The 13,594-nt window shown below is 38.5% G+C and overlaps 1 protein-coding gene across 1 annotated transcript in view; it reads right to left on the reverse strand.

The window, feature by feature from the left end:
• Positions 1-13,594, reverse strand: part of CPQ (carboxypeptidase Q) — a 465,560-nt gene that overhangs the window by 403,585 nt on the left and 48,381 nt on the right. Inside the window, exon 2 of the mRNA XM_024756593.1 lies at positions 9,937-10,010. The gene's annotated coding sequence lies outside the window, so the exon portion shown is untranslated. The remainder of the gene's footprint in view (positions 1-9,936; positions 10,011-13,594) is intronic.

Below are 13,594 nucleotides of genomic sequence, written 5' to 3' on the forward strand. Positions count from 1 at the left end.
ACACATCTCTTACTGCCCCAAACAACCCAAAGTCAGTGTGGGCCAACTAGATGAAACTGGAATAACCAATCTATAAGAGACACAGGGTCAAATTCCGAAAGCAAGAATTTTGGGGGAGTGGCTTTGGTCTCATGCATGCAGGTGACAGCACATTCACCTCAGCAGTAGACCCTTCTCAAAGTGTGTTCACATTCTGGTAGGCTGTTCATAGCCATTCTTCTTTCCATGCCTGGGGCAGCACTTGGTTGGCCCATTCCAACAACGAGCTCAGAAAATTGCAAATACCCCAAACCCCAGGTATCAGCCATGTCATATAAATTAAACTCTTAAGAGTCAGAAACTGGTGGGAAATATTTTGCAACACAGCATTTGACCATTAGAGCTGTGGGGCTGAAAGATGCTAAAACTGCAGCTAACTACTTACAATTCACAACCTCCTTATGCCTCAGTTTCTTCACATATCAAAAGGCCATAATGAGACCTTTCCTACCCACCTCAGAGACATGCTGTAGGAAGCAGGTAGCAGTGAAACTGCTTTTACAAGTTTTAAAAGGACTATACGAAAAGGTAAAATCCTTTCTTGTCTACTTCAGCTGCCACTATTGGATACTTTGAGAGGTCCAGGCACAAGGAGAAGCATCTGGAAGAAATTTGCTTTTGGCTGGGCTTTGAAAGGAGAAGTGATTACTGATGGAGTGACGGTGAGGATAAAGAAAATAAGGTAGACAGAAGCAGAGACCACAGGGTGGGCAGTCTAATAAGACTGCTGACAGAAATTAACTTTTTTTTTTTTTTTTTTACTCCTATGGGCTCTTGGCCTTCATAAGGCAGAATGTACCAAGAAAGTAAGACACAGAGGAAAGACCTTTTTTCTCTAATTCCGGCTACTTACTAAAAGCTATCTATAAGATAATATTTCGTTTTTAAAACATTGTATTTAAAATTAGGTATGGCTGGATTGTTAAAGGTTTTAATGTGAGGAGGTGTGTTGATATTAAAGGGAGTTTCTCAGCTATTGCATCTCTTGACTCCTGCATCTCAAATTAACAAACCTTATGCTGCATTCATGTGTTCACTCTATAAAATACACATGACTTGTTTTTCTTCTATCTAAACAGGCCAAGTCAACTTTCATCAAGTCATCATCAAACAGCATTTTATTAAGCCACCACCTGTGCACATCATATAACACTGCAGTGAGTTAAGGAGCCTGAGTGAAGAAAGGACAAGTTCACATCGCAGCTACTTCCAAAAAGCAGGGAGAGTTTTGAAAAGCATCCACTTGTTAAGCTTTGGCACAGTTTCAATAAGATGATGGAAACTGAACTAGACCTTACTGGTCATCTAATTCAAGCATCTGTTCTTTTATTTTAACATCTTTATTGCAGTATAATTATTGCTTTACAATGGTGTGTTAGTTTCTGCTTTATAACAAAGTGAATCAGTTATACATATACATATATCTCCGTATCTCTTCCCTCTTGTGTCTCCCTCCCTCCCACCCTTCCTATCCCACCCCTCTAGGTGGTCACAAAGCACCGAGCTGATCTCCCTGTGCTATGTGGCTGCTCCCCACTAGCTATCTATTTGACATTTGGTAGTGTATATATGTCCATGCCACTCTCTCACTTTGTCCCACCTTACCCTTTCCCCTCCCCGTGTCCTCAAGACCATTCTCTAGCAGGTCTGCATCTTTATTCCCGTCTTGCCCCTAGATTCTTCATGACCACTTTTTTATTTTTTTTAGATTCCATATATATGTGTTAGCATACAGTATTTGTTTTTCTCTTTCTGACTTACTTCAGTCTGTATGACAGACTCTACGTCCACCCACCTCACTACAAACAATTCAGTTTCGTTTCATTTTATGGTTGAATAATATGTCATTGTATATATGTGCCACATCTTCTTTATCCATTCATCTGTCGATGGACACTTAGGTTGCTTCCATGCCCTGGCTATTGTAAATAGAGCTGCAATGAACATTGTGGTACATGACTCTTTTACTCTGTACATTAAGTTTGTATCCTGCTACTTTACCAAATTCATTGATAAGATCTAGTAGTCTTCTGGTAGCTTCTTTAGGATTTTCTATGTATAGTATCATGTCATCTGCAGTGACATCTTAACTTCTTCTTTTCCAGTTTGGATTCCTTTTATTTCTTTTTCTTCTCTGATTGCTGTGGCTAAAACTTCCAAACTTATGTTGAATAAGAGTGGTGAGAGTGGGCAACCTTGTCTTGTTCCTGATCTTAGTGGAAATGCTTTCAGTTTTTCAACGTTGAGGATGATGTTGGCTGTGGGTTTGTCATATATGGCCTTCATTATGTTGAGGAAAGTTCCCTCTATGCCTACTTTCTGCAGGGCTTTTATCATAAATGGGTGTTGAATTTTGTCAAAAGCTTTCTCTGCATCTATTGAGATGATCATATGGTTTTTCTCCTTCAATTTGTTAATATGGTGTATCACATTGATTGATTTGCATATATTGAAGAATCCTTGCATTCCTGGGGTAAACCCCACTTGATCATGGTGTATGATCCTTTTAATGTGCTGTTGGATTCTGTTTGTTAGCATTTTGTTGAGGATTTTTGCATCTATGTTCATCAGTGATATTGGCCTGTATTTTTCTTTCTTTGTGACAATCTTTGTCTGGTTTTGGTACCAGGGTCATGGTGGCCTTGTAGAATGAGTTTGGGAGTGTTCCTCCCTCTGCTATATTTTGGAAGAGTTTGAGAAGGATAGGTGTTAGCTCTTCTCTAAATGTTTGATAGAATTTGCCTGTGAAGCCATCTGGTCCTGGGCTTTTGTTTGTTGGAAGATTTTAAATCATAGTTTCAATTTCAGTGCTTGTGATTGGTCTGTTCTTATTTTCTACTTCTTCCTGGTTCAGTCTTGGAAGGTTGTGCATTTTTAAGAATTTGTCCATTTTTTCCAGGTTGTCCATTTTATTGGCATATAGTTGCTTGTAGTAATCTCTCATGATCCTTTGTATTTGTGCAATGTCAGTTGTTACTTCTCCTTTTTCATTTCTAATTCTATTGATTTGAGTCTTCTCCCTTTTTTTCTTGATAAGTCTGGCTAATGGTTTATCAAATTTTGTTTATCTTCTCAGCAAGCATCTGGTCTAAAGTACAACTTCTCACTCAAAGTAAAACACCCACTGCCATGGCCTTAATTTATGACTACCCTCTCTCTGCTTGGAAATGTCCAAAAATGGGATGCTTACCACCCCAAATGATAGGCCATTATATTTATCAATTTTAATTAAAATAATGTTATTTTATTTGCTGTTTACCTGTTCACCTCCCTGCAATATACCTTAATGAAAAAAGCAAGAGTTTTAGAGTCATACAGGATTGAGTACAATCCCCAATTCTGCCAATTACCAGTTGTTTGACCTTGAGTATCTTCTTTAAGCTCTCTGATCCTCGATTTCCTCACCTATAAAATGAAAACAATAACCCCCTACCTTAGTGGTTTGTTGTGTGAAGTAAACTATGTATGTGAAAAGTAAATTATATGTGAAAAGTGTTTAGCAGTGTACATGGCACTTAACAGCTGCTCAGTGAACAAAGTATTATTCCGCTCATTTGTTCTAGCTCTGTCATTTGCTGCTAATGTTTTAATTCCTCTTTTATATGCATATAAGAGTTGTTTAAACATATGATGATGGTGAACTTCTTCTTTCCTAACACTGGTCCTTAACCATCTCCAGTTCCTGCCTTGTGTTCTGTTGCCATTTAATCCTAAGTCACTACCCTGCTGGGGTCATAGGGATAGTCCAACATAATGGGCTATAAGTAGGGGATTGGGTTATTTAGTGACTTGGAACATCTTTCAACCAAAGGATATGATACAATCCAGATAAACACTTCAAACCATGACAAGACGGAAGAAATAAATCCAAATACAGGCATAACTCATTTTATCTTACTTCGCTTTACTGCACCTCACAGATACTATATTTTTCAAAATTGAAGGTTACTCTGCATTAAGTAAACTCTATCAGTGCCATTTTTCCAATAGCGTTTACTCACGTCATGTCTCTGTGTCACATTTTGGTAATTCTGATAATATTTCAAACTTTTTGATTATTATTTGTTACGGTGATCTGTGATCAGTGACCTTTGATGCTACTGTTATAATTGTATTGGGGCACCACAAACTGCACCCAGTTAAGATGGCAAACTGACTCAATAAATGTTGTGTGTGTTCTCACCACTCCAGACTCTCTCCCTTTCCTTGGGCCTCCTTATTCCTTAAGACAAAAGAATACTGAAATTAGGCAAATTAATAGTCCTACAATGGCCTCTAAGCACTTGTTCAAGTAAAAGGAAGAGTTGCACATCTCTCACTGTAAATCAAAAGCTAGAAACGAGTATTATGCTTAATGAGGAAGACACATCAAAAGCAAAGAGAGGTCAAAAGCTAGGCCTCTTGCACCAGTTAGCCAAGTTGTGAACGAATGCAAAGGAAAAGTTCTTGAAAGAAACTAAAAGTGCTACTCCAGTGAACACACCAATGATAAGAAAGTGAAATAGCCTTATTGCCCAGATGAAGCAAGTTTGAGTGATCTAGATAGAAGATAGTATCAGCCACAACATTACCTTAAGCCAAAGCCTAATACAAAGCAAGGTCCTAACTCTCTTCAATTCTGTGAAGGTTGAGGAAGGTGAGGAAGCTGCAGAAGAAAAGTTTGAAGCTAGCAGAAGTTGGTTCTTGAGCTTTATGGAAAGAAGCCGTCTCCATAACATAAAAGTACAAGGTGAAGCAGCTAGTGCTGATGTAGAAGCCGCAGAAGTTAGCTAGAAGATCTAACTAAGATCATTCGTGAAGGTGGCTACACCAAACAACAGATTTTTAATGCAGATGAAACAGCCTTCTATCGGAAGAAGATGCCATCTGGGACTTGCATAGCTAGAGAAGAGAAGTCAATGCCTAATTTAAAAGCTTCAAAGGACAGGCTGACTCTCTTATTAGGGGCTAATGAAGCTAGTGACTTGAAGTTGAATGAAGTTTAAATGACCATTTCAAAAATCCTAAGGCCCTTAAGAATTATGCTAAATCTATACTGCCTGTGCTCCTTAAATGGAACAATAAAGCCTGGATGACAGCACATCTGTTCATAACATGGTTTACTGAATATTTTAAGCCCACTGTTGAGACCTACTGCTCAGAAAAAAAGATTCCTTTCAAAATACTACTGTTCATTGACAATGCACCTGGTTACCCAAGAGCTCTTATGGAGATGTATAATAAGATTAATGTTGTTTTCACGTCTGCTAGCACAACATCCATGCTGCAGCCCATGGATTGAGGAGTCATTTCCACTTCCAAGTCTTAACTATTTAGGAAATATATTGTAAAATTATAGCTGCCATGGGTAGCAATTCCTCTGGTGGATCTAAGCAAAGTAAATTGAAAACCTTCTGGAAATGATTACCACTCTAGATGACACTAAGAACATTCGTGATTCATAGGAAGAGGTCAAAATATCAACATTCACAGGAATTTGGAAAAAGTTGATTCCAATCCTCATGGAATGACTTTGAGGGGCTCAAGACTTCAGTGGAGGAAGTAACTGCAGATGTGGTGGAAATAGCAAGAGAATTAGAATTAAAAGTGGAACCTGAAGATGAATAAATTGCTGCCATCTCATGATAAAACTTTCACAGATGAGAAGTTGCTTCTTATGGATGAGCAAAGAAAGTGGTTTCTTGAGATGGAATCTATTCCTGGTGAAGATACTGTGAAGATTGTTGAAACGACAACAAAGAACTTAGACTGTTACATACACTAAGTTGATAAAGCAGCAGCAGGGTTTGACAGGATCAACTCCAGTTTTGAAAGAACTTCTACTGTGGGTAAAATGCTCTCAAACAGCATTGTATTTTACAGAGAAATCGTTCCTGAAAGGAAGTGTCAATCAATGCAGCAAACTTCACTGTTGTCGTATTTTAAGAAATTCCTGCAGCCTCCCCAGCCTTCAGTAACCACCACCCTGATCAGTCAGCAGCCACCAACACTGAAGCAAGACTCTACACCAGCAAAAACATTACAACCTGATGAAGGCTCAGATGATGGTTAACATTATTTAGCAATAGAGTAATTTTTAATTAAGGTAGATACATTGTTTTTGGAGATATAATGCTATTATTGAACACTTAACAGACTATAGTATAGTGTAAACCTAACTTCTATATGCACTGGAAAGCCAAAAATTTCATGTGACTTGCTTTATTGTGATATTTGCTTTACTGCAGTGGTCTGGAACAGAACCTGAAATATCTCCAAGGTATGCCTGTATAACGTTAATCACAATCAATGTAAATGGGCTTGACTGTCAGGTTAAAAGACAAATATTGTCAGACCGGAGTGAAAAATAAAATACAGCTCTAAGTTATTTGTGAGGGACACACCTAAAGCTTAACACACATAAATTTAATGTAAAGTTTATGAAAAAGATATATCAAAAAACACTCATTAAAAAAAACTGGTAAAGCTGTATCAATATCAGACAAAATCGATTTAAAGGCAAAAGGATTATTGATATGAAGAGACTCATTACCAAAAATGTTCAGTTCACTAGGAATATATAACAATTTTACATGTATATGCACTTAATTACATGGATTCAAAAGTATATAGAGCAAAAAAAAATGTCTCAACTACAGAGAAATGGGCAAATCCTCATAATAATGGAAGATTTTAACATACCTCCTCAGTAACTGACATATCAAGCAAAAACAACAACAAAATCAGTAATGATATAAAAATCTGAACAACACAACAAACTTGATCTACTGTGTACGTATGAGACAATACATTCAACAACTTGAGAGTATACATTCTCTTCAAGCACACATGGTTATAAAAATTAACCACATTCCGGGCCATAAAATAGATCTCAACAAATTTCAGATTCTCTTATCTCACATACTATGTTATCTGAAAGCAAATAGTTAAATTAAAAATCAGTAGCAAGAAGAACTATAAAAGGAAATTACATATTTGAAATCCAAAAACACACTTCTCAATTACCCAGTGGTTATAGAAGAATTAAAATTAGAAAATACATAGAACTGAACGATAACAGAAATACTACTGATCAAAACACATGAAACGCAGCGACAGACATTCATAACTTTGGAATAGTGTAGAATGTACTTAAATGAGATTTTAGAAAGCAGAAACCATAAAGGAAAAGATCAGTTAATTTACTATGTTAAAATTAATCATCTTGATTCATAGAAAGACCATAGAATGACTGAGGAGGAAAAGAGCCACAAACTGGGAGAAAGTATTAGCAATACAAATACCATCAAAAGCATTAGGACCTAGAATACAGAAGAATCTCAAAGAACAAAAGAGGAAAAGATGAACAATCCAACAGAAAACTGGCAAAAGTCACTTCATAGAAAGGGAAACAGGAATGGTGAATTAAAAACTTAAAAGATGTTCACCTTCATTAGGAATTAGGAAATTGTACGTTTGAATCACAAGATACCATTCACACCATAATATTGGCAAACACACAGAAGTCTGATAATAAGTATGGGAGATAACATGGAACAAAAGAAGAAATCCTACACTCTGGAAAACCATTTGGAATTATATGGTAAATGTGAACATGCACACACCTATAACTCCCTTTCTGGCGTGGACAACTGAGCAGTGTTACTGAACCAGTACCACTGCATACAGCCGTGTGCCTTGTAATTAGTACCTCTTAGAGGTATACAGTATCCCTACATGTAAAAACATACAGAGCAAGCCTGTCAGTGACAATCACTGAACTGGAACACCAGAGAAGACTTGGGGAGAAAAATCATCAGTTTATATTTCAACATTTTTCACAGAGAATACAGTCTAGTTAAAATTAAACCTTAAGCTCACAATTCTATACTCTCCTTACTCAGAAATTTTGTCTACGCATAATATAGTCACTAGCTACATTGAGCTACTGAGCACTTGAAATATGGCTACTGCAAACTGAGATGTGCTATAATTGCAATCTACCTCCTAGATTTCAAAGACTAAGTACAGAGAAGAAAAAAAGAGTATGAAATACCTCACTAATTATTTATATTGATTACATGTTGAAATAATATTTTTACATTGGATTAAATAAAATATATTACTAAAAATGTATTTCACCTGTCTCTTTTTATTTTTTAATGTGGCTACTACAAAATTCAAACTTAGTATGGAGCTCACATGCTATTTCTATTGAACGGGGCTGTTCTCAGAACTATCTGAACCACATATTCATTATTATCCATGTCTTCATTAAGTAATGACGGATTGAAGAAGTTCATTGTTAAAACTGGTGAAAGGGAAATAAAAATGTGCCTCACACTGAAAAGTCAGGACCATAATAAAGGAAGTCATTTGTTAACTGCATGCAAAGTGAGGAATTGAAATCCCTGTACTCCGCAAATTTCACCTCTTCACCAACACAGAGAATAGTCACAAGTGCACAGACATTGAGACGTCACCAATGTCTTATCTTTGGTAGGAATGGAAGGGACTTTTAAATGTCCTGGCAATGAGGAGGTATAACAAAAAGGGAGTTTAGTGATATTAAGCTAAAACTTAAGTCCTGTCTTTAAAATAGGTTTGAAACAGAAGTCTTGTGCTGAGATTTGAAGAAGTCTATATAAAAGACTCTGTACACCACTCTGCCCCAGCCATCAAATCTGTACCTGAAATTCTGAAAATGCCTTTGTTAACAGATAGATGCATTAGTTGGGGTTCACAGGGGACTTCTTTTCAAATGTATATACTCATAGCACAATAAAACAATGAGTCCTACCATTGATCTCACATAGAACTTGATCTGAGCTATCTTCATCAGATTCTTTCCTCAGACAACTCACTAACACTGAGGCATTAAAAAAATATGTTTTTCTGGAAGGAGAAATGCTAAAAAAAACATTGCCTTGCAGGGGGTGCTCTCACTGGGACACTATGGGCAAGTGAACTCTGACAGCAGAGCCACATGGGGGCCCTGCTAAGAACCTGGATGTGAGTGGAGGTATGCCAGACAGCACGGGGATACAGGAGGATAACATGAGAAGAGGCCGCCGTACAGAGACAGCATCACATTTTGCCAGAAACTGCCTTGGTTTCAATTTCAAATTACCAAAAGATTTTATTGTCCCAAATAAGCATTTTCCACTTTGTACTTCTTGGAAGTGTTTTTTGTCATCTGTCTGTTAAGAACGGAAATAAGAAATACAACTACTATATTAAAGTGGGTTAGCAACCAAACTTACATATTTTGGATAATAACATGTCAATAAGATAATTAAAAAAAAATTTTTAGGGGACTTTCCCTGGCAGTCCAGTGGTTAAGACTATGCGCTTCCACTGCAGCTAGCACCAGTTCTATCCCTGGTCGGGGAACTAAGATCCCACGTGCCGCGTGGCACGGCCATAAATTAATTAATTAATTAAATTAGCCATTCTAAAAAAAAAAAAAATTTAACAGACTAAAGATAATCCACAGTGAGCCCACCAAACATCCTAATTGGCTCAAACACCTATTTTAATAGGGTGCTATTCCTCCATTTATCCAGACGCCAGAAAGAAAAGGTTCTTCACTGTGAACGCTGAGGAAACTAAAAAGCATTTTTCATTCTGTAGAGGTCGGGGGTATGCAAAGAACATGATGTGGAAATTGATGTCAGCTTGTGAAAGATAAACAAGAAATACCACCTATGGCCATGTTAAGACTTGAGAAACACTAGTTCAGTGTCATTGAGACAGGGCCAAACCCAAATGAGTTTTTCCTTTAACAGATTTTAGACACTTTTGATTTGTGTATTCTACTCAACGTTATTCAATTACAGATCATCTAACTCTGTAATTCCCCAAGCCTCTGACTTCTCTGTCATCTCCCTGAACGCGTCCAGTCATTTCACTACTTACCAAAGTCTGGGTGGGAAGAAGGAGGGCGAGGAGGAAGCTAAATTCATATCAGTCAATTTCACTTCTTGGCAACACTGTAAAATATTCACAAAGTAAGAAGTGAGGTGTCTATATGACCTGGGAGTTTTGTTTAACCACACTGGAATACCAAAATGGGAAAGAATATGTTCGTGTTTTTTTACATACCTGCTTCAAATTCCACTGTTCTTTTAACAAAAATATTTTCATCAAAAAATGCTCCCTCGGGCTTCCCTGGTGGCGCAGTGGTTGAGAGTCCGCCTGACGATTTAGGGGACATGGGTTTGTGCCCCGGTCCGGGAAGATCCCACATGCCGCGGAGCGGCTAGGCCCGGAAGCCACGGCCGCTGAGCCTGCGCGTCCGGAGCCTGTGCTCCGCAACGGGAGAGGCCACAACAGTGAGAGGCCGCATACCGTAAAAAAAAAAAAAAAAAAAAAAAATGCTCCCTCATCCATGAACCTGCACCTGTGTCTGGTCCACAGAGATCTCCTTCCCACATCAAACCTCCCAACCCCCGGCCCATCCACCACCACTATTTACAGACCCTCATACCATTTTCATTCTCATGAAAACAGGTTTGTGCCTGGTTCCCTCTCCACTGATTATCTCAGTTCATTCAAGTTACAGAGTATTTCCTGAGACATTTCATGGAAGCTCCTGGCTTCTCCTTCATCATTCAACAAGGAACTACTCCTTCCCCACCCCATCTGGTCCCGTGATGCTACAAGTCAATCAAGAATTTTGGACCCATCATATGTAGAGGGAATCCGTGGTCATCCTACAGTACAATACAAAGGTAACTGAAAGTTCCCAGATTAAACCAAACCATCAGTCCCACACCAGAACAGACCTGAAAGCTTATGGTGGATTCCAGGAAAGCCTGAAGTATCCAAGGAGCCAACCTGTATTAAGAGTACACTAGCTTATATCCAACGTTCGTTTTCGTTAACAGGTTGTGAGATAGGTATTATCTCTAACTAAGAGGTAAAGGAACTGAGGGTCAGAGAGTTTAGCTATAGTTGTCCAAAGTCACACAGTTAATAAGTGACAGAGACACGGTTCAAATCCAGGTCTAGATGGTTACAATCCAGTAAACTCTAGATCAGTGATTTTTTTGAACAGTCCTCCTCTTTGCATCTTAGTTCTAGGCAGATGCTGCTATAAGAAGGAAATGAGAGTTTGGAAAAAATTAGTAATGCAGGTGGCAAATGGTGCCCAATGAGCAAGGTTTCAGAACTATCTTAGATGAAGAACCTCCACTTTTATCTTTTTTATGCATTGGAATTCCATAAAGTTTAATGGAGGTAGGGAGGACGATTGAGTATGTCTTTTCTTTTTTTAAAGTTAATGTATATACAGTTTATGGCTCTAGGTCAGTAGGTCTCAAACGTAGATGCACATTAGAATCACCTGGAGAGCCTTTAAAACTCCTGTTGCCATGGCCACATCTGAGACAAATTACATCAGAATTTCTGAGGGTGGGACCCAGGCATCAGTAGTTTTGTAAAGCTTCCCGCGTGATACCATTCAAGTTTCAGATCCCCTGCTCCAGGTTAGGAATGCTAAGGATTGAGTAGTTTTCCAAAACCTTTAAGATTAGAAAGATTTTACAGGCCCTCTGACAACCACCAGTCTTTTGGGGGAAGGAGAAAAGAGATGAGCTGGACCATCTCACTGTTTTCCTCCCTGTACTAAGCTTTCTTCTTTGGCTGTGTTCATCTTCCCAAGTCTAATATCCTAATGTCTGTCATCAGCTTCTCCCAAGACACTTGGTCCTCTGCAGTTGTCTATTCCAAATTTGGTTTCTTGCTACCCCCAAGAGATGAGCTGACTTCAGGAGAGGAGAAGAAACTCAAGCTTTCAGGCCACTGGTAATTTTCTATGGCCTTCTCATAGCTTTAGTTTCCTTTCATCTTCCCGTCTCTTCGTTTTAACTTGTTCTATTCAGGATATGTTATTTAAAATATATGTCCAGTAGGATCATTATATCCTCAAGCTCTGTGCTAGTCTAGCAAAGATAAAAAATTAGCTGATTCCTTCTGAAAGGACTATGGTCCTGAGTGTTCACATGAGTCTGTCAGCTCTGACGGGGGCAAGACACGGGAACATGGAACACTGCCACTGCCTTTGTGTTTATCCTCCTCATTATCCAAGGCCCTCTGTGTACAGGGTCTCCCAACTGCTGCCAATCTCCAGACCCAAGGCCATTTTCAATATCAAATAAAGCATCAAAACTCATCCTGAAATATCAGACAAATTCAGGAGATGAGACATGGTATAAGCCAACTGGCTTGTCTCTTCAACAAGTCAATGTCCTGTGTTCACACAAACAAACACACACATACACACAAAAGCAAGGATGAGGAAAGACTCTTCTAAGCTCAAAGAGGCTGAAGAGACATAAGAATGAAGTGAAAGGCACTGGCCCTGATTAGATCCTGAACTGAACAAACCAACTACAAAAGATACTTTGGAGACAAATGGGAATGAATATGGATCAAGTATTAGATGATATTAAGGAATTTCAGCTCATTTTAATAAGAGCAATAATAGTATATGGTACTGCAGGAAATAGTCATATTTTTAGAGAAATATGTAGGGATGATATAACACTAGCAATAAAACAAAAATGATGAAGCAAATATGACAAAATGTTGACAATTATTAAATCCAGATGATGTGTATATAGATATTCAGTATTATATACTAACTACTTTGTTTGAAATTTTTCATAATAAAAAATAATTTTTTAAATTCTCATCCCTGAAAAATAGGCACAGCTAGAAAATACTCTTTCCTATAATGAAGATTTCCATAGGAAAATGCTCAGGAGATGTGAAACCAGGATGTCCAAATATACAAGGTGTGTAAGGCACCCATAGGATGAGTGTCTACACTACGCCCAATACAACTCTCTCCACCCTTTTACCCACCCTGCATGGGAAAAGTGTTGTCTCAAGGTGCACACGCATGGCTTCACGCCTAACAAGGAATCACACAGAGCTCTCTAGCATGCTCAGAGTTCCATGGAGGTCCACCCCAGCTCCGTCAGCTGTAAGACTCCCTGTCATTTCCCAGATTTCTTGGAAGTCATTGGTTTCCACTGGTTATTTAAATTTGTGTGACGGGTATTACAACTGTTGTGATGCAAACGTTCTCCCTATATGTAGGTAATCTAGGTGCTGATTCCATCCACAAATGACATAATACATCCAACAGGACACGCGCTTTGAGTTCCTTTTTCGCCTAGTGATGAAGGATTTCTCACTCTCTAATCTGATTTTTCTTGAGCCTGAAACCATACATTTGCCAGACAGGCTGAGCCAGGAGTCCCTCCTTCGGCTTAGTTAACAGACCTGTATGGGGATCAAACACATGACCCTGTGCTCTAATGAACTCCACTAGCTCAATCTCAGGGACCACATCTATAATCCCACACCCGGAAGACCAGCACAGCTGGCTCAGAAAATATTTCTGATACTGACTCAAGAAGAGAGAAAACTCTGTGATTTATAAAGTGCTTTCTTGGTTTCCCAAGATGATACTGACCACATCTACCCTCAGAATGTGACAAATAATCCCAAGGAAGGCAAAGGTTTTCTGTTTCAAGAAGGCTATGCCCAAAATGCTCAAAAGCCT

The sequence above is a fragment of the Neophocaena asiaeorientalis genome, unplaced genomic scaffold, assembly GCF_003031525.2.
Source record: "Neophocaena asiaeorientalis asiaeorientalis breed wild unplaced genomic scaffold, Neophocaena_asiaeorientalis_V1.1 scaffold29, whole genome shotgun sequence".
Lineage (NCBI taxonomy): Eukaryota > Metazoa > Chordata > Mammalia > Artiodactyla > Phocoenidae > Neophocaena > Neophocaena asiaeorientalis.